The sequence below is a fragment of the Lutra lutra genome, chromosome 4, assembly GCF_902655055.1.
Source record: "Lutra lutra chromosome 4, mLutLut1.2, whole genome shotgun sequence".
NCBI lineage: Eukaryota > Metazoa > Chordata > Mammalia > Carnivora > Mustelidae > Lutra > Lutra lutra.
The window spans coordinates 165656590-165677416 of NC_062281.1; positions in this window are offsets into that span (position 1 = coordinate 165656590).

Consider the following 20827-nt stretch of genomic DNA (forward strand, 5'->3'; position numbering starts at 1 on the left):
TTGGATTCCAAATGCGATGAGCAATGAAAAGCCAGGGAGCTTTATAGAAGCCTTGTGATTTGATACCCACGCACATGCCAAGGATGCTTTTGTTGCCATGTGGAGAAGGGCCTTCTGAGGCCAGCTCAGGTGAAAGTCAGTCACAGAGGTCCAGAGCAAAAAGGATGGCATGAACCCAGAAGTAGCAATGGGGATGGAGAGAAGTGGTCAGATTCGGGATAATTTGGGGAGATAGAATTTTGAGAACTCTTTCATGGTCTAGATACGGGGTTTAAGGGAAAGGCAAGAAAGAAGGGTAACAAACCTCTGGGTCTCTGGTCTGAGTAAAGATGACGGGTGATGCCAATTTTGGAGAATGGGAAACTGACTCGCTTTTGAGTCATCTACCAAGATGAGCTTGAGTCCATGGAACTGAAGTTACTTCCCCAGGGGAGAAGCCACACCTGCAGGAGAGCAACCCTTCAGGCCATGCTTCTTCCCCTTCCCCTGTCCCCTGGGGCCTGGAAGAGGCGTTTGGAGAGGCGGTATGACAAGAAGCCGAAGTCCGAACTCTGCTTTGTAAGTGACAGAAACATAACTCCAGCTCCCAAAGGCACAGAGAAAGATTCAATGGCTAGAAGAATCCAAGGATTTAACCCACAGGAACGGCCCGGACTGGTGGATCGACTCTGCTCTCTGCTTCTGCCCCAGCGCCGGCTCATCCATTCCGCCTGCAGACCCGCTTCTTCCCCAAGGCAGGAAACACCGAATCCTCAGTGATTTAAAAAGAAGAATCAACTTTTAGTTTGAATTTTTTTCTCTTCCGTGAGGCTGGCGAGGCCACCTTGGGGCTAAAATATGAAGAAACATGGTAATGAAGTACGTGAAGAGGGAAAAGGCTACTCCAAAAGTACATATATATTTTTTTAAAAATCACTATTCTAAAATGTATTGACATACAAAAGCAATATAGTTTGAAGCAGGACAAATAAAATACAGAAAGCACATAATAGTATCCTTTCCAGTTTTGTATCCTATAACTTCCAAGAAAGACTGACTCTCTTTCATTTCCAGTTGAAAAACTCAGAGAGCTTTTACTGGCGAGGCCTGAATCGTGTGCCACACTTGGGTCAAAAAGCCATGGCCAGGGGATGGTTCCTGGAAGAACATGGCGGCCATTGCTAGGGGCACAGGGCTGGCAGGGTCAGGAAGGGCCATGATTCCCAAGAGAAGGGAAAGGTGCTAAACCTAGAAGGCTCCCAATATCTCTTCCATGGTGTGAATGTTTGCTGAATTCCTGACCAGAGAGATGGAAAGGAACCATGAGAGCAAAGAAAACGTTGCCACCGTTTGGAAAACGGAATGGTCATTTGGAGGCTCAGGAAGGGCAGCCAGAGAAAGACCTGTGGCCCTAAAAGCCAACTACTGAGAGCGAAGGATAAAAAGCATCCCGACAGAGAAGGGATGCAGGCTTCCAACCGCATTTGTCTGCATGTTGAGGGGCCAAAGGAGCAGAGGCTGGATAGGGAGCTACCTGAGCCTAACCATACTACCTGGTGAAAGTCCAAGAAAGACTTTTCCATCCCCCAGAGACTGGGGTTGCCACGAAATGGCCTGCAGAGGGGAGCTGAACTAGCAAAGCAGACAAACGTAGAGGGTGGTCAATTTATCTCTCGCAAGCCACTCACAAAAGCTATGCGGCTCTCCATCCAGGAGATTTCAGCTCCCCAAGCCTCGGTTTGCTCGGATTCAAAACGGTGAATGAGTAAAAATGAAATAATGCACAAATGAAAGGGCCTCTCTTATGAGGTCCAGCGAAGATTTGATAATGCGCGTCAAACAGCGGCTCCAGAACTTGGAGCACGGGACCGGCAACCTCCATCCTGTTCCGTGTTGGTTCCGTGACTGCTCCAGAGGGCCTGTGTGTGCAAGGGGTAGGTCAAGGAGGGCTCCCACAACTTGAGCACCTGCGAGCGAACAGTCTCAAATGCAAAAGGTTCTCCTGTGTGGTAGATGACCCCACCCTGGGCCACAGAAATAGAAACTCTACTTTCTGATCGCCCCAACAGGCTGGGCACGGCGCTAGGTACTTGACTTGCATGAGATCCTTTTTGTCCACACAGCAGTGATTTGAAATTGTGTATCTGTTAGCTTTTGCTGCATAACGAAGTACCACCCCGCCCCCCTGCATTTATGGCTTTAAGCAACAACCCCTTATTAAGCTCATGATTCTGTGGTCCGGAAATTCAGTGAGGCTAACCTTCTGGCCGTGGCTGGGCTCACTCATGCATCGATATTCAGCTACTCATCAGTTAATGGCTCCGTTTCTGGGAGTTGTCTGGCTGTCATCTGGGGGACGGAGGTGACTGAGCCATGTGTCTTTCTTCGTCCAGCAGGAGAGCCCAAGCTTTTTCACACAGCAGCTGGGCAGGGTTTCAAAAGAACAAGCTAACGCGTGCAAGGCCTCTTGAGGCTTGGGCTCAGAACCGGGACTGGCATTCTACCACATTCTTTTGGCCAGAAAAAGTCTCCAGATTTTAAAGGGATGCAAGAAGGTGCGAAGCTTTGTGGCCGTGGGTCATCCTCGAGAGGAGTGGACACCTGTGGCCACTTTCACCTGCCACCACGAGAGGTACCAGCATAACTGCCATCTTAAACGTGAGAAACTTGAGACCGGAAAGGGCAAAAATGTTTTGCCCAAACTATGCAACCAGGAAGTGGAAGAGCCAGGATTTGAACTCAGAGGTCTCCATGGTCAACTGCATTGTGACATTCAAACTCTGTTCTCTCAGGGGAAAGCAGCAGGGCCCCTGTCTGGCACAATCCCAAACAGCCCGATCTGGCAGGCCCCAGAGTGCGTGGCCGAGACGACAGCGAGGCGGGAGCCGATAAAACGTGGAGTCTGAGACAGGTCAGGACCAGGGGATGCAGACGGAGCCTGTGGCCATGACACGGGACGAGGCTGCCAGTTTTGTGATGAGCTTCGGCGTGCCTCCCAAAGCCACAGAGCGCAACTGGACAGATCAGAGCTGACCCTCTTCCAGGCAGAAAGCTTGCCTGGGCCTCAGGCTGGCAGGAGCCCCTCTCGAGCCTGTGGTGACAGGACTGCCTCTGATTTCTGCTACCGAGCTCCCAGACCGTGGGTGGCAACAGCACCAGCCAGAAGATCAAAGAGGTGTCACAAGGTGAAAGAAAAAATCTATCCTCTCAAAAGCGCTCTGAAATCATCTCCGTGGGTACCGAGGGTGAGCAGAGGGGCACCCACCAGGCCCTGGGGTGGGAGTACCCCACCTCCTCACCTTCGTGGTGACCGGCCCCTCCCCCCCACAGAGACACCAGAGCCAGGAGCACAGCTGTGCCCAGCCAAGCTGCCGGGTGCCAAGACGGGCCTGGCGGGCTCGCTCTCATCTGTCTCTCTTTAGCAGGAACAAATGGGAATGAGGGAATCAATTAACAAGGCTCCTTAGCCAAATGACTGCTGCTCCCGCCTTCCCCAGCCGGTTAACCCTTTGCTTCCAGGGCTGGGAAGGGCCGCCCTGGCTCGCCCACCACACTAGAACCCTGGAGCCCCCCGCTGGATGCCATACCCTTGCCTCATCTGCGACAAATGCCAGGGGCAGCTGCCAAGCCAAGGAACCCGAGCCAGAAACGCAGACACCTCCGTTCCGCCTCAGCAGGATCCGGGGTCCGTCCCAAAGGATACTCAGGGCCTCTGGCCCACAGGACAAGCCTGGCCCTTTCTTCTCTTCTCCAGAGACCTGATGGCCTCCTCCAGATGGAAAAGCCCTAAACAGAGGCCACAGGCCTAACAGTGGCCGTCAGACTGGGAGGGTGGGTCACTGCTGAGCCCCACCTAGGGCCCACACAGGGCCAAGACGGGCGGGATTCACCAGGCCACATTCAGTGAGTCCTGCCAACTCCAACTTCAGAAGCAAACAGCCAGTGCTAGAAATTCTGAGGTGTTCAGAAAGCAACCGTGGGGACCGTGAAGTCCTAGGTTGTGGGAGCCCTGGGTTTGAGTCCCAGCTCCCTGATGACATTTTGAAGGATTCATCAATCTTGACCCCGCCCACTCTCACCAAACTTCTTGACTTGTTCTCTCAGGGTCTTTCCTCCCAGCCTCCACAGCTGTGCTTGGGTCCTGAGCCACGACATTGCACCACTCAGGGGGGCCACTCCTAGCCTGTTCCACCATACCTGATGGATGACACTGGGTCGCCCCCGCACCAGAAGCAACAAACAGAGGTGTGTAGTCTCAGCCTTTTATGTTCAAAAGATTCTCTTCTAACTTAAGACCCTAAGTGACCAGATGCTTCCTTCGGTGTTGAGAGCCACCCAAGCCCCACCCTCTAGACTAGATCAAAGACTCCAAAGCCTGGGAAGGGACCGTCAAAGGGACCCGAGAAGACTGGTCAGCAGGGAGGACCACCTGTAGAACCCCCCACGGGTGAATGAACTCTGTGCCCGTCCAAGGCCTAAGACATACATCAATGAATCCAGCCCTTCATTCGTTTCACAAATAGACAATGAAGGCCTTCTGTATGCCAGACACAGTTTGGGGCACAGTGAACAAGTGACGAGGGACCTTGGCCTTGGGCAGTGTGAGGGTAAGGACTGCTCACTCGGAGATGACCATCAGCCACACACCCACAAATTGTCCAGTAGGAGTGAGGTTGTCTGCCCCTGAGTCTTGCTTCAGCACTTCCCTGGGCCATCCAATGGCCACAGCCCCCTCCTGCTTGACTCCCATCCCCAGGACAAATGTTGGGAACCCTCTGGATGATGGTGGGCACTAGACAAAGCAAAGGGGTGAGGAGAGATGGAGGAGAGCCCCGGGCAAGGTGGAACCAGCTGGAGACTGCCCAGTAAGCTGAGGACATGCTGAAGGCCCAGGCTGCCCCCTGATCATAGGTTGTGGCCACACTCCCTCCCTTCCCCTCAGTGCGCTTGTCCCTCCCTTCTCTTCCTGAAGAAGGCAGTGTGGGCTGCTGAAAATTCCAGAGCCTTGGCCTTGGGGTTGGGGGGGGGGCGGAGACACAAGGTCAAAATTCTCAAGGAGGGCCCTGATTGGCCCAGGTTGAATCACGTGTCTGTCAGGGAATCAATCAATCCTGTGCAGGAGGGTGGGATCCTGAGAGATGACAGCTCCCATTCCAGAAGCAGGGTTAGCATGGTGGGGAATGGTTCTTTACAGACGAAACCACACATGGCCACCACCCTGATCCCTGCATGTGGAGAGACCCTGAGCCTCACTTCTCTGATCTGTAAAATGAAGCTAGTAAGTGGGCTGACCTCACTGGGCTCTCCTGAGGGATAAAGGGGATCAGTCAGATGAGGGCTTGGTGCACAGCAGGTATTAAAGAAATAGGGGTCAGTCTGACTCAGAGCCTCTCTGGCCTCAGTCGCCCCCTTTCTAAAATGGGGGTGGTGTCCAGGCTATCTCCCCACCCTTGATGTCCCAGGTTCCCAGGACTGGAGATTCCATGACATGTGTGAGCCAGCAAGGCCCTCCCCCTTAGAAGTGAAGAGCCCCCTTCTATTCCTCAGGACTGGGGAACCTCTCCTGCTGCTCTTCCCCTCCCCTATTTCTGTCTCCCCACCCCCTGTGACTGCCTCCAACTCTCCGAGTTGCTGCCTGGTGTCCTGGGGAAGAGCACATGCAGGGATGTCCTGAGCCAGACAACCAGAGTTCAGATCCCAGTTTGGTCTGTCACTTATAGGAAGGGTGATCCTGGCCAGGCTCCTTCATCTCTCTACACCTCAGTTTCCTCATCTAACAATGGGGTAACAATAGGGTTGATAGTAACAGGCACCCCCTCATGGGGCCTTGCACACAGCAGAGACCAAATAAGTATTAGCCATTTGCATTATCAACCCTGTTGGCTCACGCTCCTTCCTGTTGCAGAAATAGCATGGAGGGGTCAGTGAGCTGAGCACTGGGAACAGAGCAGTGCACCAGACTGCCAGACGCCGCCCCTGTCCCCCCCCAACCCCCGCCCCAGGCAAGGAGACACATCAACAGGCAATTGCAGTGCCACCTGACCTGGGTCATCCTCTAGGGAGGCCCAGCCCCACAAAGGGAAGGCCAAGGGCAGGCCGCTGGGGCAGGTGATCGCAGTGCAAGGGGGCCCGAGCAAAGGAGATTTGGGTGATGGTCCGAGCAGAGGGGCCCACAGCACAGGAAACTGAAGCAGAAGGGCGGGCCAGGACACTGGGGCAGGTCTTGGTCAGTTCCAGTGGAAGGAACAGTGCGACAGGATGGACCTGAGAGCATGCAGGCAGGGTGTGGCAGACCGCGAGGCCTCGGGACCTTCCTCTTGTGGTGCCTGGTCTGGGTGGGACTTAGAGTCACTGACCGGAGCCGTGTGTGTGCGGCGGTGTGGGGGACAGCGTGTTTATGGGTTTGTTCCTGTGTGGGACTGTGTGTCAGGGTGCAAAGCCGTGTGAGTCTGGAAAGAGGGGGAGCTTGAACTTGGTATGCCCATGGGAGACGGCTTAGGGTGTGACCCCCGTGGGTAAAGCTGTGCGGAGGTGATTGGATGACCACGTGTGATATGGATGACACATAGGGTGTCCCTAAGCTGGAGGAGTGTGGCTGGCTGGCTGTGACCAGGAGTGTCTGTCCGTCTGGTGTGCACATGTGTAGACATATAGGTGCATGTTTGGTCTGTGTATCACATGTATCACGCGTGTGAGTGTGTGTCTTTGTGTAGCTGTGTGGACAGAAGTGTGTGTGAGGTGCACGTGTCCTGCTGTCTGTGGAGTCCAGAGCCATGAGCCACTCTCCCCTCTTCCAGACCCTGCTGCAGATCTCACACACACACACACATACACACACACATATACACACACACACACACACACACACTCCCGGGCTGGGAGGGGTGGCTGCCCGTTGCTGCCACAGCCAGTCAGAACTTGCTAATTTGCATGTTAATGAAGCTCGGGGAGCTCTCCAGCTCGAGACTGACAGGAGCCCCCGGCGCCCCCCCACCACCACATCCTCCCCTGACAAGACTGGGAGGGGGAGAAAGAGGAGGGCTGAGAACCCACAGAGGGAAGAAGAGGCGGAGGAGGCTCTGGGCTGTGGCTTCACCCGCCCCTCTCTCTCCCACCCTGTGTAGGGGGGCCCCAGGCCCCACCACATGGCTGCCCGCCCCTCAGTCCCTGGCACTTTCCCTCCTGGCCTAGCTAAGGGAGCAGGGCTGGGGCAGAGCTCTGGGGGGCAGGGAGAGGAGGCTGCTCAGGGTTCCCTGCGAGTCAGGGTTGGGCTGCCTCCCCCGCCCCTACACGGAGCACCCAGCAAGCCACCCGCAGCCACCAACCCCAGGGCAGCCGCCCCGGGATGGGCATCCAAAAGCAGGTTAGTGCCTACACAGTCAGGAGTCTCTCCCTCCTGCCTCCACCCCTGCCCCCCCCCGTGCCAGCTTCCATGGCAAAGGAGGCCACTGCGAGCTCTTCAACCCGCACCCCAAGGTATAGGGCTCCCACAACTACCCCCTGCCATTTGCCTGGCCCCGAAGAGAGAGAGGGGGACGGGGTGGGGGACTCTAGCGATAAGATATGTAGGGAGACTGGAGGAGAACCGGAGCCTGTCTGATCCCCCGGTGGTGGCGCGGGGTGGTGGTGGTGGTGGTTCTGTGCTGCCAGGGTGGGAAGGGTGGGCAGCTGGTGGGACAGCATTCATCAGCAGGTCAGTCCTGGGCTGTGTGTCTGTCTCACGCTCAGTCCTGTCCCCATCAGTCCAGTCTGGCCCCATCTGCATTCTTGCATAGTCTCTAGATCCTCACCTTTCCTACACCCCACTCCCCAACTTCCCCTCCCCCCCTCCCTTCTTAATCAGCCATGTCCCACCCCAGGAGGAGGCTGGCTCTCTGGGGAGCCCTCGGCAGCCCACTCCTAAAAACACCGTCTGGTTTTGTCTCAGAGGTGTGTCCCCTGCCTTGGCAGAGAGATAGTCTGGGCTGGGGGGGTCCTGGCTCCTGCCTCCTCGGCCCTGACCCCTACCAGGCATTTCCTTCTCCCGCATCTCTCTCTGCCCTGGGTCTGAGGATACTGGCCACTGCCCTTATATCTCCTTGAACTGGGGTCTCCATCTTCCCCCTTTTTCTTTCCCCCAAATAAATGCTCCAGTATTCATATTCTCTCCTCACCCCCACTGCCGACCCCCCCCCACACACACACCTGTCCTGTAGGTCCTTGGGCACCTGCCCCTGGCCCTGGCCCTCCCCCCCCCCCCCATAGCCAGGCCTGGCCCCCAGATGTGCCTCACCAGAGCCAGGAGGCAGAGAGGTGAGGGTCCCCTCAGGCCCAGGGGTTCTGCAGGTGAGAGGGGAGCCAGCCAGTGGCTGGTGTTAATTGCAGGGAGGATGTCTGGCAGAAATAAGGTGGTTTTTCTGCTTCAGTGACGACTGTTACAATCAAATTGTCCACAGACAATTAGCGGAGTGGGAGAAATAAGAATTAGATTTCTAATTATTTCCCCAGTAAAAGCTGCCCTGGCCCCCATGGGTGAGGGGGAAGGGCTTTTCAGTGGAGCCAACAGGCACTTCCCTGGGTGGGGAGGAGGGGCAAGTAAGGGTTCCCAAGGGGGGAAAAATGACAAAGCTTGTTGAGCCTTGGGGGGCTGGAAAGAGCTGGGAATCCGGAAGCTTGGGTCCCAGAACGAGCCTTGTTGCTAACTTGCTGTCACTTCCCATTTTTGAGCCTCAGCGTGCTCCCCCCAAAATGAGGAAAAAATCATTCCCAGGCGGTAGAGTCATGGCAAGGCATCAAGAGGTTAAAGCGTCAGAGGAACCCACAGACTCCAGCACACAGTGGGGCATCATGCCAGCCCCGGCCCCAAGCTCATACACACTGGCCAGGACGGTTAGGTCCGGGTCAGGGACAGAGGGAAGGAGGGGACTCTCAGGGCAAGAGGGGACTGAACCCTAACAGCTTAGCTCTTAACGGATTGCCTCTCTTGGATCTGTGTGAGCCTCAGTTTCTACATATGTCCCATGAGGCTAATGAGGAGGCCTCCTGCCCAGGGTTGAAGTGAGGGGTCAATGGCACCGGTGAGGCACGCCTCATGCCTGGCATGTGTCTTGTGCTCAGCGGACGCCGTTGGTGGTGGAAGTACCATGCATGTCCCAGCCCAGGCCTGTGAGGCTGAAGGGGGAGGGAAGGGTACATTTCTGAGGGAACCCATTTAGAAAACTGAACGATGGGATGAGTAAACTCTTTTCCACCCCTACTGACCATAGGACTCTGTGCCTTCTTCAGGAGCCCCAGACACCTAGAGCAACCAATGGAAAATCAGGCAGAGGAGGCCCGACTGGCCTGGGTGGGATGGTCCTGGGCTCCTGTCCAGGCTGTGCCCTTTCTGGCTGGTATATCTCTCCTCTCCAAACCTCAGTTTTTCTTCTCTGGAAAGTGGGAAGAATGACAGCAGGCTTCCTCACAGAGTTGCTCTGAGGCTGCATCAATGAACCCTGGATAGGCCATAGGGGCGGGGAGGGGCTGTTGGTGCCACGGCTCTGAGGGGAACACCAGAGCCCTACTTGTTCTGCACTCAGACTCGGGGTCTGCCGGGGGGAGCATCTGGGCCACCCTAGCCCTTCAGGTCAGAAGGAAGACCTAACTCACGGCCGTCCTCCGAGCACCCAGGCCTAGGGACAGCCAGCACACCTGCGCACAAGAGATCCCATGCAGGGGCCCCATGTGGTCATGCTCTCTCCATCCCGTTTGCACACACATCACACACACTCGCACACACACACACACCCTTCCTGGGGGCGGCCAGAATGTCCCCAAGTGAACTGAGGGGAAGCTCCCAGCCGCACCCACCAAGGGCTGTGCTGAGGGAGGCAGCTGCAGCCCAGCTGTGGGGTCTGAGTGGAAGAGAGGAGCCAAGTGGAGACTCATCTGGGCGTCAGGCCGGAGGGGGACTCAGCTGCATCTTGGGCTCCAGGCCACCTTCCCACCTCTGGGGCCAGCAGGCTGGGCCTGGCAGGGCAGCAGTCTACCTGTGTTCATCTCTCCCCTCCCCCACTGCCCTTGGCTCAGCGACAGTGACTAGGACCCCCGGAATGGTGCCTCTGACCCCCTTCCCACACCTATCCGCTCTCTTCCTGGCTTCCACACCCCCATCTCTCTGTCTCTGTCTCTCTGACTCCCTCTGTCTCTGCCTGGGTCCCCAGATCTTTGTCTCGGGGCCTGGGTCCCTGGCCCTGGTGCGGCCCTGGTGCGGGGCTATGTAAATGTGGTATTTCCCGTCTCATCAGCGGGGCTGCCTGCTTGGCTCACATTTAATTTGATCCGTGGCGGCGCCTCTGCGGAGCCACTCATCAAAGCGGGAAGACAATTAGGTGAATGTCAGGGTGGCCCAGGCCCCACGGGGCCACCAAGACCTCGGGGCCCCATGAGGGCTGAGGGGCAGGGGGCTGGCTACAACTGTCATCTCCCTCAGGGCCTGACCAGACCATATGCGGGGGCTAGATGCCTGCTGGGTGGCCAGAGACAGGATTGCCCTCCCCACCCCCTGAAGACCAGGCTCCCGCTCTGCCCAGGATCAGCAGCATGGAAGGGCCTGGCAGGCACTCCTGCTACAGAGGAAGGGGTTTGGCAGATGACCCCCCCCACCACCTCCACCACCCCACCGGCCATGAAGGCAAGGGCCCTGGTGCCTGCAGGGCTACAGTCAGGTAGATTTCTGGATTGGGTCCTAGTGGGGTTTGGGAGAGGGTCTGAGCTCTGGGCTGGTTCGGGGGCCCCTGAGAAGAGCACACACTCTTTCCAGAGGCCCTCCCTGCCCTGCCCAGGACTGCCAGTCCCCTCCTGAGGTGCCTCTCCTGAGCCTCAGCTCAGCCTTTTATCGTCCCCTCTCTGGCTCTCCTCTTTTGTGTCTTTATTTCTCTGATTACCTTTATGTGTATGTCTCTTACCTCTCGCTGCTATTTTCAGCCTCCTCCCTCTGCCCCCAACTTCTCCCTTTTCTGTGTTCCTATGCCCGCATCCCCACCCCTACCCAACCCTGGGTCTCCCTGGGAGCCTCTTTTTCACAGCAGACCTTCCAGGTGAAGACCTATCTCCCAGCCCAACTCTGGATTCCTCCCACTGCCCCTAACTCCTCGTTGATCCCCTGAGTCCACCATCTTCCTCCCTACTGGATCCTTTCCCTCTACTGTCAACATATTGAAATCTCTCCCTCCTTAAAAAACAGTAATAGTAATAAAATAGTTTTTCAGGAATACTCTCCCCTGACAGCCCAACTTTTCCACCCATGGCCATCTCTCTCCTTGCCCTCTCAGGAAGCTTCTGGGAGAGTTGTCTACACTTTTTCCTTGACCACTCCAATCTGGCTTCTGTACCCATCATGCCCTAGAAACAATCCTCGCCAAGGTCACCAGCAACCTTCTTGTCACTAAATCCCCTGGTCATGCCCCATATGGATGCTCCATCAGGGCAATGTCAGACACAACGAACTGCTCCTCTCTTCCTGGCTTTCCCTTGCTCCTATGACATCTTCTGGCTTTGCCCCCATCCCTCTGGTTTGTACCATCTTGGACTCCTCTGCCCTTGCTTCATGAGCCTGCTCTCCAGAGCTCTGACTGGGGTCCTCTTCTCCTTCTGCCCTTCACGTGACCCCATCTGTGTGGCTACTCCTCTGTTCTTCCTCTCCAGCCCAGCTCCTTCTCCTGAGCTTGGAACCCAACCGACCCCTGTTTCCCAGCGTGTCCATGGGTATCTCATACTCAACATGGCCCTAACCCAGCTTTCCCTCTAACCCCACACCACTTCTCTTGGGTTCTCCAATTTGATGACTAGCACCTTCACCTTCCAGTTTCCCAAGCCAGAAAACTGGAAGTCAATTCAAGGTAGCTTTCTCCCACCACACCCACACAGGGTGCAATGATGGACTCCTGATTCATCAGCTCTGCCTCCAAAACATTTCTCCCTCTAAGACCTTGAAAATCCACCCTTCCCTTCATCATCCTCCCTAGCCAGACCTGCCAAAGCCAGAATGTTCTCATGGTTCCCTGGAGGCATCTTTGGCTACACTACCTGCAGGTGTCTGCTCCTTCTCTGTGCCCACATGGAATGCCTTCTTTCTCTTCTTTGCCTGTCCCAATCCATCTTGTCCCTTTTCTTCAAAGCCTAGCTCTAGCCCCCTCCAAGGAAGCCTCTCCCTGCTTCCTCAGTTGGCAGGACCTCCTCTTATCCTAAGCTCCCAAGCCCTTCTTGCCTGGTCCATGCCTGGACACCCAGAACCACCTCCACCCGTCTCCCTCCTGCAGACCCAGATTCCTACACTTCGTGGACTCCTGGTCACAAGTGAGTCATGGGACAGCTCCCAGCCAGTGAGTTACGGACAGAGGTGAAATGGTCATTCCTGGCCAAAGCATATGAGAGCTGCTGCCTGACCTTCTAGCTGCTGTAGCAACCAAGAAAGCCGCTTTTGAAATAGTGGCACCTCCAGAACAGCAACACAGAAAGCTGAGTCACCCCATGAAGGACACCAGCTCTGAGAGATGCCAGAAACTGCAGCAGAATTTGCATAAGCAAACAAGAGATGTTTGTTGTGCTTAGCCACACAGATTTTGGGGCTGTTGGTCACCACAGCATAACCTCTCCTATCCTGACTATCCAGCGCTCTCTGAGCTCCATTTCTCCGTCGCTAGTCTGATGGTGACCATCTGCTCCTCATAGGGGGATTGGGAGGTTCATTATTCAAAGGCTCCTGAGTGCCAACTTCATGCCGCTGGGCTCTCCATGCCTCACCAGGGAGGGGGGGGATTTATGACATAAATGTTTCTGTCAACCTCAAATCCATATGTTGGCCCCAGTGCGCTGGTGTTTGGATGTGGGAAGTCTTTGGGGCCCTGAGGTTTAGATGATGTCATAAGGATGACACGCCCACGATGGGATTAGTGCCTTTATGGTATGAGTAAGAAACGAGAGCTCCCTCTCTCCTGCCATGGAAGGAAACAGTGAGAAGGTGGCCGTCTGTGAGCTGGAAGGGCTATCACCAGGAACCAAATCTGCCAGCACCTTGATCTTAGACTTTCTAACCTTCAGATCTGTGAGAAATGAGTGTTGGTTAAGCAACATAGTCTATGGTATTTTGTCATAGCAGCCCGAGCAGACTAAGACAGCAGGGTTTCCTATATCAGAGAGAAAAGGAGATAGTTATGTTCAGTTGCTCAGGTTGGGTACTGAACAAATGGGGCACTGACAAAAATTGTAATTGGAAGTCACCTCCTGGAGTTGAGAACTATAGTAACCTGTCATATTTCCGCTCTCAGTCCTGTTTTGAACCCACTAATAAAGACTGCCTTTGTTGCTACAAGAGGAAGAACGGGGGGGGGGGGGCTAAAAAGAGCAGAGGAGAAAGAGAATAATGATTATAATATCATAATATTAATATTATCATAATGATATCAGGAAACATTTACATCATGCTGCTATGTGCTTGGTACTGCTCCAAGCACTTCACTTGCATTTATTTGTTTATTTTTTATAATAGTTCTATGAAGCGAATACCATCATCCCCATTTTACAGACGAGAAACTGAGGCAGAGATAAGGTAGGTAAGTTACCCAACATCATGTGGCTTATAAACAGCAAAGTCAGAATTTGAATCCGAGCAGTCTGCCTTCAGAATTGCTCTTCATCCTTCCACTGGCCACAGGGAGGAGGGCAGTGTGGGTCCCTTCCCTACAGCCCCGCACCAGGCCAGGATTTGAGCTTCCAGGATTAGAATGAGGGCAGAAGGTGAAGTAGCCGATTTCGTGAGTGTGTGTGAGAGGTGATATGCACAAGCACAACTCTTTGGGGCCCAGATGACAAAGGCACAGAGCTGAGCAGAACGTGGCCTTCTCTACCCTTCACCCTTCCCATCGCGTCCCCCACCCCGCCACCTCACCCCATCACCTTGGCTTTGAGGCAGAGCTCAGAACTGCTCTGGCATCCAAAGGGCAGGGGACTTGGAGAACATCCAGAGGCCACCCCTTTGGTCTGGCATGGATATTGCATGACGGAAGGGATGGTGGGGAGGGCTCCCCAAGTGCACTTAAGGGTGGCAGATGTGCGTAAACAGGCGTTTGGGCAGAACCAGGATGGAATAATAGGTAGGCTCCTTTAATGAAAGACAGGTTTGTGGACCCCTATGATACCCCACTACGGAGCGTCTCAGAAATGGTGAAGACTGTGGGGAGGGGTCTGCGGCCCTTTAGTGAGCATGTAGGGGCTCAGGGCCTGAATCCTTTGGGCATCACGAAAAATGCAAATGTGACCTTACTTGCACTCAGTTGGCTCATCGTGCTACAGACAGGAACTCACTGAATTCTTACATCAACCCACTTTACAGATGAAAACACCAAGGGTCAGTGAAGCTGATTGCCCAAAGTCACAGCAAGGGTCAGAGAAGGTGATTGCCCAAAGTCATTCAGCTGTCAGGTAGCAGATAGGGACCATCCCCAGCACTCAGGCCCTGTCCTCCTATCCAGCTGCCCAGCCTCCCAGTGGAACCTCCCGTGTCCCCAAGGAGACCTCCTTCTGGGAACCAGGTCATTGGGGCCTCCTGCAGCCTAGCAGAGGTCTGCCTACCAGGGTGAGCCTCTGCCTCACCCGCCCACCCGTGTGCTAGGGACAGAAGGGGGACTTTATGTGCAATCTGCCCGACTCTCCAGAAAGCACTTAGGTTTACGATGTGCATGAAATTGATCGCCAGTTGGCGCAGCCCCCGCGCGCTCGGTGCCAGCCCAGCACTGGCAGGAGGCTGCCCCCCCCCGCCCCCCGCTTTCAAGGAGTGTCAAAGCCGCCTGCCAAGGCCCCTCGTGAGGGTCCTTCTCCACTAACAAGTACAGAGTGGAGGGGGAGCACTGCCCGAAGGCCTTTCCCCAGCTCACACACCCCCATCCCACGACAGTTAAATAGGCTCCATGTTTTATGCCAATTCCAGCCTCTTCTGCTTCTCCTCTAACGAGCTGATGCTTTCAAAGGCCCCACTAATTGGTGTTTGCACCTCACACACCACGACACTTTGATAGTCACTTAGGAAGTGGGTCCTTCCATCACCCCCATGGTCCGGGAGGTTGCTCACCTCACTGCCTCAGAGTGCCCAGCCTGTGCTTCTGCTCCCGGGTGCACACGTGAGAGTCCTCACAGGCCTTGCTTCCTATATGGAGGACACATCTGCACAGGCACACACGTGTGTACAGAAGTTCTTTCAAGGATCTTTATTGTGTACCCACGTGTTTGCATGCCAGGGCATGCACGTGGGTAAATACTACCACGTGTGTACACGGTGTGTGTCTGTGTGTGTGCACACCTTCCCCGGGTGGGCATGTCAGCATGCGGTTTCCATAGAACTTGTGTGTGTGTTTACGCATGGGTTCATGTGCTTTGCACGTTTGCGTGTGGACGTCTGTTTTCGGCAGGCGTGTCCATGTGCATTTTTGCAAGCCTAATGATTTGTTTGTGTCTGAGTGCTCCTGTGGGTGTGTGGGGTTGGACGCCTAGGCCCAGAGGAAGGCAGATACGGGTGTTTGTGTGTGTGCAGGAAGGGCGTGGAGATGAGGGGCCCCCTGTGTGGGGTGTATATATGGGCGAGTGGCACGCATGTATGTGGGCTTCTGCGTAGGGCACGTGGAGGAGAGGCGTAACGCAGGAGGGAAGGGCCCACGCACAGGCTTGGGTGTGAGGCCTGGCTCTGTCATTGCCTGCTGTACAACTTGGGGATAATCACGTAACTGCTCCAACCATCAGTTTTCTCTTTGGGAAAACAGAGGCGATAACAGCATTTACCTCATATTGCTGATGCATGGGTCAAATGGGAATGGACCCTCAAAGGGCTAGCAGGAGCGTGTGAGCTGCAGGGGTGTGTGCCTCTGTGTGGATGGAGAGGTCCTTCCCACCTTCCCAATCCTTCCCTCCTCCCTGGGAACACCCCCGGTGCAGGCACTCCCCCCACCTCCCCAGCCCACCCCAGCACAGAGACCCTCTGGGCACCTGAGGGGAGAACTGGTCAGGCCCAGGTCACAGAGCAGCAGCGACAACTTCTGAGATCTTTGTCACACCCAAAGTGAGTTCACACTTTGGTTACCTACCTTTGACAGGTGGGAAACCGCGGTGCACAAGGAGACGGGAGTTGGTGGCAGAGCGGGAACTTGCTGTCAGGGCTGCGGAAGCCTGGACGCCCCTCGCACCCCTGAGAGAGAGGGGGCAGCTTCAAAGAGGACCGAGCAATGCACATCACCATGTACCACACGCATCCTGGAGGAGAGGGGATTCCTCCCCTGTCCCCTGGCCCAGGGTACCTGCCTCAGGAGAGGGTCACTGATGGGGACTCGGGCTCTGTTGGCACTGACCAGGCTGGTGAACTCCGGGCCAGGCGCGGTGGCCCCAGAGGCAGGTCACGGAACCTTCCAACCTACTTGATTTTTGAGCCTGAAGGGCCGGGGATGTCCCCAGAAGGAAGAGACCAGGGCTCCTGCCCTGCCCCCACCTAAGACTGCATGACGGCTATGTTAGATTTTTTTCTTCTTATTTTGCAGGATCATTTTTTATGTTCCTAAAAAAAATCAAAACTAAAAATCGTAACCAGCAGCGTCGCTTCCTCGCCATTAGCACTGCTGGCCCCCAGAGTCATCACCATCTCCAGCATTGCCCTGTGATGACTGCACCCGCCTCCCCCACCAATCCCACCCCTTGCGCTGTGCTGTTGTGACTCCGGCGGGGGTGGGGGGGTGTAGGGGTATTGGGGGGTTAGGGGGAGTTGGTGTCAGGACCCAACAGAAATGCTTTCCCCTCCCCACTGTTTGCATTCCATTTCTCCTACCCCTAGCCCCAGGCCCATGCCAGTGCTCTCCCCTATCCTTTGCCTTTTTCCTAACCACCGCCCCCAGCCTCCACCAGGTTCCAACTGGGATCCTGTGACCTGAAGCCCTCCCCCCAGTCTGCATCTCTCCCTGCTAGCTAGAGCCCGGGGCCTAGCCAGTCCTGCAAACCTCAGGCTGGGCTTTGGCCCCACAGCCCTCCTGCGGGCCCCCTCCTCAGGCCTGGCGCCCCACCCACCCAGCCGGCGGCCTGTCTGCCTTCCTGAGCTCATTAACTGCAGGTCACCGTTCAGCAGGAAAGACAAGGCGTGGGTTCTGCGGGCGTTCATTAGCCGTGAGAGGAACAGTGTGTGTGAAATTAGCAGTCACCTGAGGACCTCGATAATTTCATAATTAGGAGGCCTAATGGCTCCAGCTCTGGATGCCAAATGACTTAACCCTTTGCCTGCTGGGCTCTTAACCCCCAGCCCAGGGCTGCCGGAGGGGACTGTAGTGCCCCCTCTGCTCCAGTTCCCCTCCCTACGGCCCAGCCATATTCATCTCTGCCACCCCAGTGCCCAGCCCCCATGCAGGACCAGAGGGGGTGTGAAAGTAAGGTTTAGAGAGTGGATGAATAAATGAATGGACGAACGAATGAATGAGCGAGCAACCAGGTACCTGAATGGGGAAAGAATTTCAGCCCCCACTGCAGGTGCTCAGGGGAGGAATGACTCTCCATCTGCGTGAGTAGGTGTGCGCCTGTGTGCGTGCCTGTGTGTGTGCACATGTGAACATGAGGGCCACACACACACACACACACGTGGATCTGTGATGTCTGCATCCAGCTCACATCTGTGATACTCATTCTGCTGCCTCCTGTCTGGACAGAGAGTACTTTGGGAGGGGACCCCAAGTGCCTCCCTTGATGCCAGCATCTCCTGGCACCATCCAGAGAATGGTGGCTCCAGAATTTCCATAGGTAGCCCTTGCGGGGGCGGGGGCGGGGGGGGGTGTGGAGAAAGGGCTTACAGAGTTTGCCCAGATCCGCATTTGCATAGCAAAGTGCACTGCTTTTTAGATTATTTTTGGAGGTTTCAGGCTACTAAACCTGTAGCCTGGGGCAGCTGACTTTGACAGACTGCTCTCCCTCCTCCCCACCTTGCCCTAGCCTCCCCACCAACCCCCCCTCCCCTGTAAGAGGTGAGGGCTGAGGAGGAGGGTGGGGACCCCTGGGCTCCAGGCTGGTTTCCCCAATCTGGGACAACTGGTTCTGAGGCTCCGTAACCCTGCCTCACTCCCCTCATTGTGGAGCAGGAGAGTGGGTGAAGGGAGAATGAAAAACTGGGGGAAGAGTTGAGGAGAAACAATAAAGGAATGGGAAGGGAGCTGAAGGAAGGAGGGAGAAGGGGAGGTGAAAGGATGGGAAGTCCCAAGAAGGTGAGAGAGAGGAGGAGAGAGACAGGAGGCGGGTGTGGGGAGAAGAGGCAAGGAGGCCCAGAGCATTATCAGCACTTAAAAAGCAGCGGCTCAGTTCTTTGGCACAAATAATGGCTTTTTATGAATAAATCATGTGTCAGACGCCTCCCAGGGAGTGGGCATGGAGGGGGGCGCGTCTGCTGGGCTCCAAGGCTGGCAGGGAAGGGCCGGTTGCAGACCCCCAGCTGCAGGGATGTTGTCCCCTTTCTCCTGATGGGGTCCAAAAGACAGACGCTGTCTCTGGAATTACCATGGGCCTGAGCCTGGCGGAGCTGTCTTTACTCTGAGGTGGTCTCCCTGCTCTGGGCTCATGAGCCTGGCCTGATCCCAGGGCTGGGAGTGTCCCTTTGCTTCCCTCCATTCCCATCCCCCAGCAGAGCAGCCCAGAAGACGCTCCTGGCAAGGGAACACCGGCCCTGATGTACCCAGGGAGAAGTTTACGCCAAGACAGCAGACACACCCAGAGAGGAAAACATGCAGTGCCCACAACTCACACAGGCAGACTCCACAGCCCTGGGCGCACATGTGGGCACACTAGGTGATGGATACGCTGTTATGCCTAACACACACACACACACACCCTCACCCAGGCATGTGCACAGACAGGGAGACCCCAACCATCACCAAGGCTGTCCCCCCTTCCCAGGCTCACGCACACGGGCCCACACAGACAGATGCATATGGCGCTACATGGACACACAGACCTGCACACGCACACCAGCAGCCCACCATCAGCTTAGGGTGGGGGCAGCTTTGCAACCCATATGGAGCCCAGACCCAGCTGGGTTGTCCTGGAGTCTGCTTGTGGGGTGGGGCTGGGGCATCTGTCCCAGGGGATAGTCCATCAGCCTCTATATACTCCCCACCCAGTGAGGACAGCTACCACACCCCACAGGGAGGTCTGGCCTCCCAGCACTTAGCCCAGGACCTGTATAGGTCCTGCTGGCTCCAAGCTCCTTTGCTGCCACCTCTCTAGAGGCAGTGGGGGCCATGGGAAAGCCTGGGCATTGGAGGTACACAGTCTGGGTAAGAACCTTGGCTCTGGCACTTTTCAGATGTGTGACCTCACAGAAGAATTCCAATCTTGTTCACTTCTCAAAACAGATCTGAGACAGTGGCTGTGGCCCCAGCTTCTAGACCGGGAAAGTGAGGCTCCAAAAAGTAAAGGCACTAGGCCTTATTTCCAGGACCACGCTCTTTTCACAAACGCTAAGAGCTCAGTGTTCTGGTTTTCCTCCTCCTCTCCCTTTGGTGGCTCTTTCTCAGCCAGTGGGTTCCTTTTCCCGTGCCAACGTGTTCTTAGGTGTTTACCAGAGCAGACTTGGGTCGCCTACCTCTTCCCACTCAGCATCATCCCCCAAGCCTGTCTAACACCTTCATGACAACCTCGGTGCTCCTGATTCTTTAACTTCCCTCTCTAGGGTTTCTAACTCCATGATCCAGCTGGACATCTCCAGGCCGCCATGCTGCCCAGTGCCAGGGACTGCCATTGACACAGTAGCTACACTGCTGAATATCCCTCCAAAATCCCAAGGGTTCAATGGAGCCTATCTCACATGGGGCCCATCTGAGGCTAAGCGTACCATCTCCCCCAGGGCTCCTCCCATCTCAAGGCTCCCCTGCTCAGGGAATGGCGCTGCCCATCCAGGTGCCCAACTAGAAACCAGGCATCACCTGATTCTTCCCTGTCCCTCACCCCCTCATCCCAGTGATTCTATATCTAAAATACATGGGAATACATCCTTTCTCCTCCAGCCCCACTGTCCTCCCCAACCCCTCCCTGTTTGAATCACCTCCAACACCTCTGGCCTGGCCACTGACCCTCTCCCCCTTCTGGTCCATTTGCCTCCCCATCATCGGTAATCTCTCCAGTCTCTTTGCTCTAGCCACACTAAACGGCTTTTGATTCTGGAACCCACACGATCTTGACTCCGGGCCTCTCAACAATGCCATTCCTTCGCCCTCGGAATCCCTGCCCTTCCCAATGCCAACTCACCCTTCAAGACTCAGCTGAGACAGCACCCCCTCCAGGTACCTTCCCTGGGAAGGGTGCGGCATGTCATTCATTCCCCCAGCAGCCCGGCTCCTCCATTCATTACAGCTCTGATCCATAATTGCCTGTTTATCCACCTGTGTCCCCCGTGAGCCTCTAAGTTCCTTGAGGGCAGAGGTTGCATCTCTGTTGCCCTCTCTGGCAGCCCCAATGCTTGGTACAAGACCTTGGCACTTAAAGGTGCTCACGAAATCTTCCATGGATGAATGAATGAATGCAGGGCCGAGCAGTTCACATACCTTTTCTTATCTGCTCCTCCGCAGAAATCCATGTAATGGGTGCTATTACCCTATGGTCTAGACCAGGAAAGTAAGACATTGAAAACTTGCGCATGGGCGTAGAGCTAGCAAGTGGCAGGGAATGGACTCAAAGAGAAGTCTGTGTGCCTTCCAAGGTCTCCCTTCCCTTATCCCACCCTGCCTTCCCAAGCCATTTTCCCTTTCTGACCCTGTTTTCTCATCTGTACAATGGGAATGAAAATCATACCTAATGCAGGACCTGACACTAGCAGGTTCTCAGT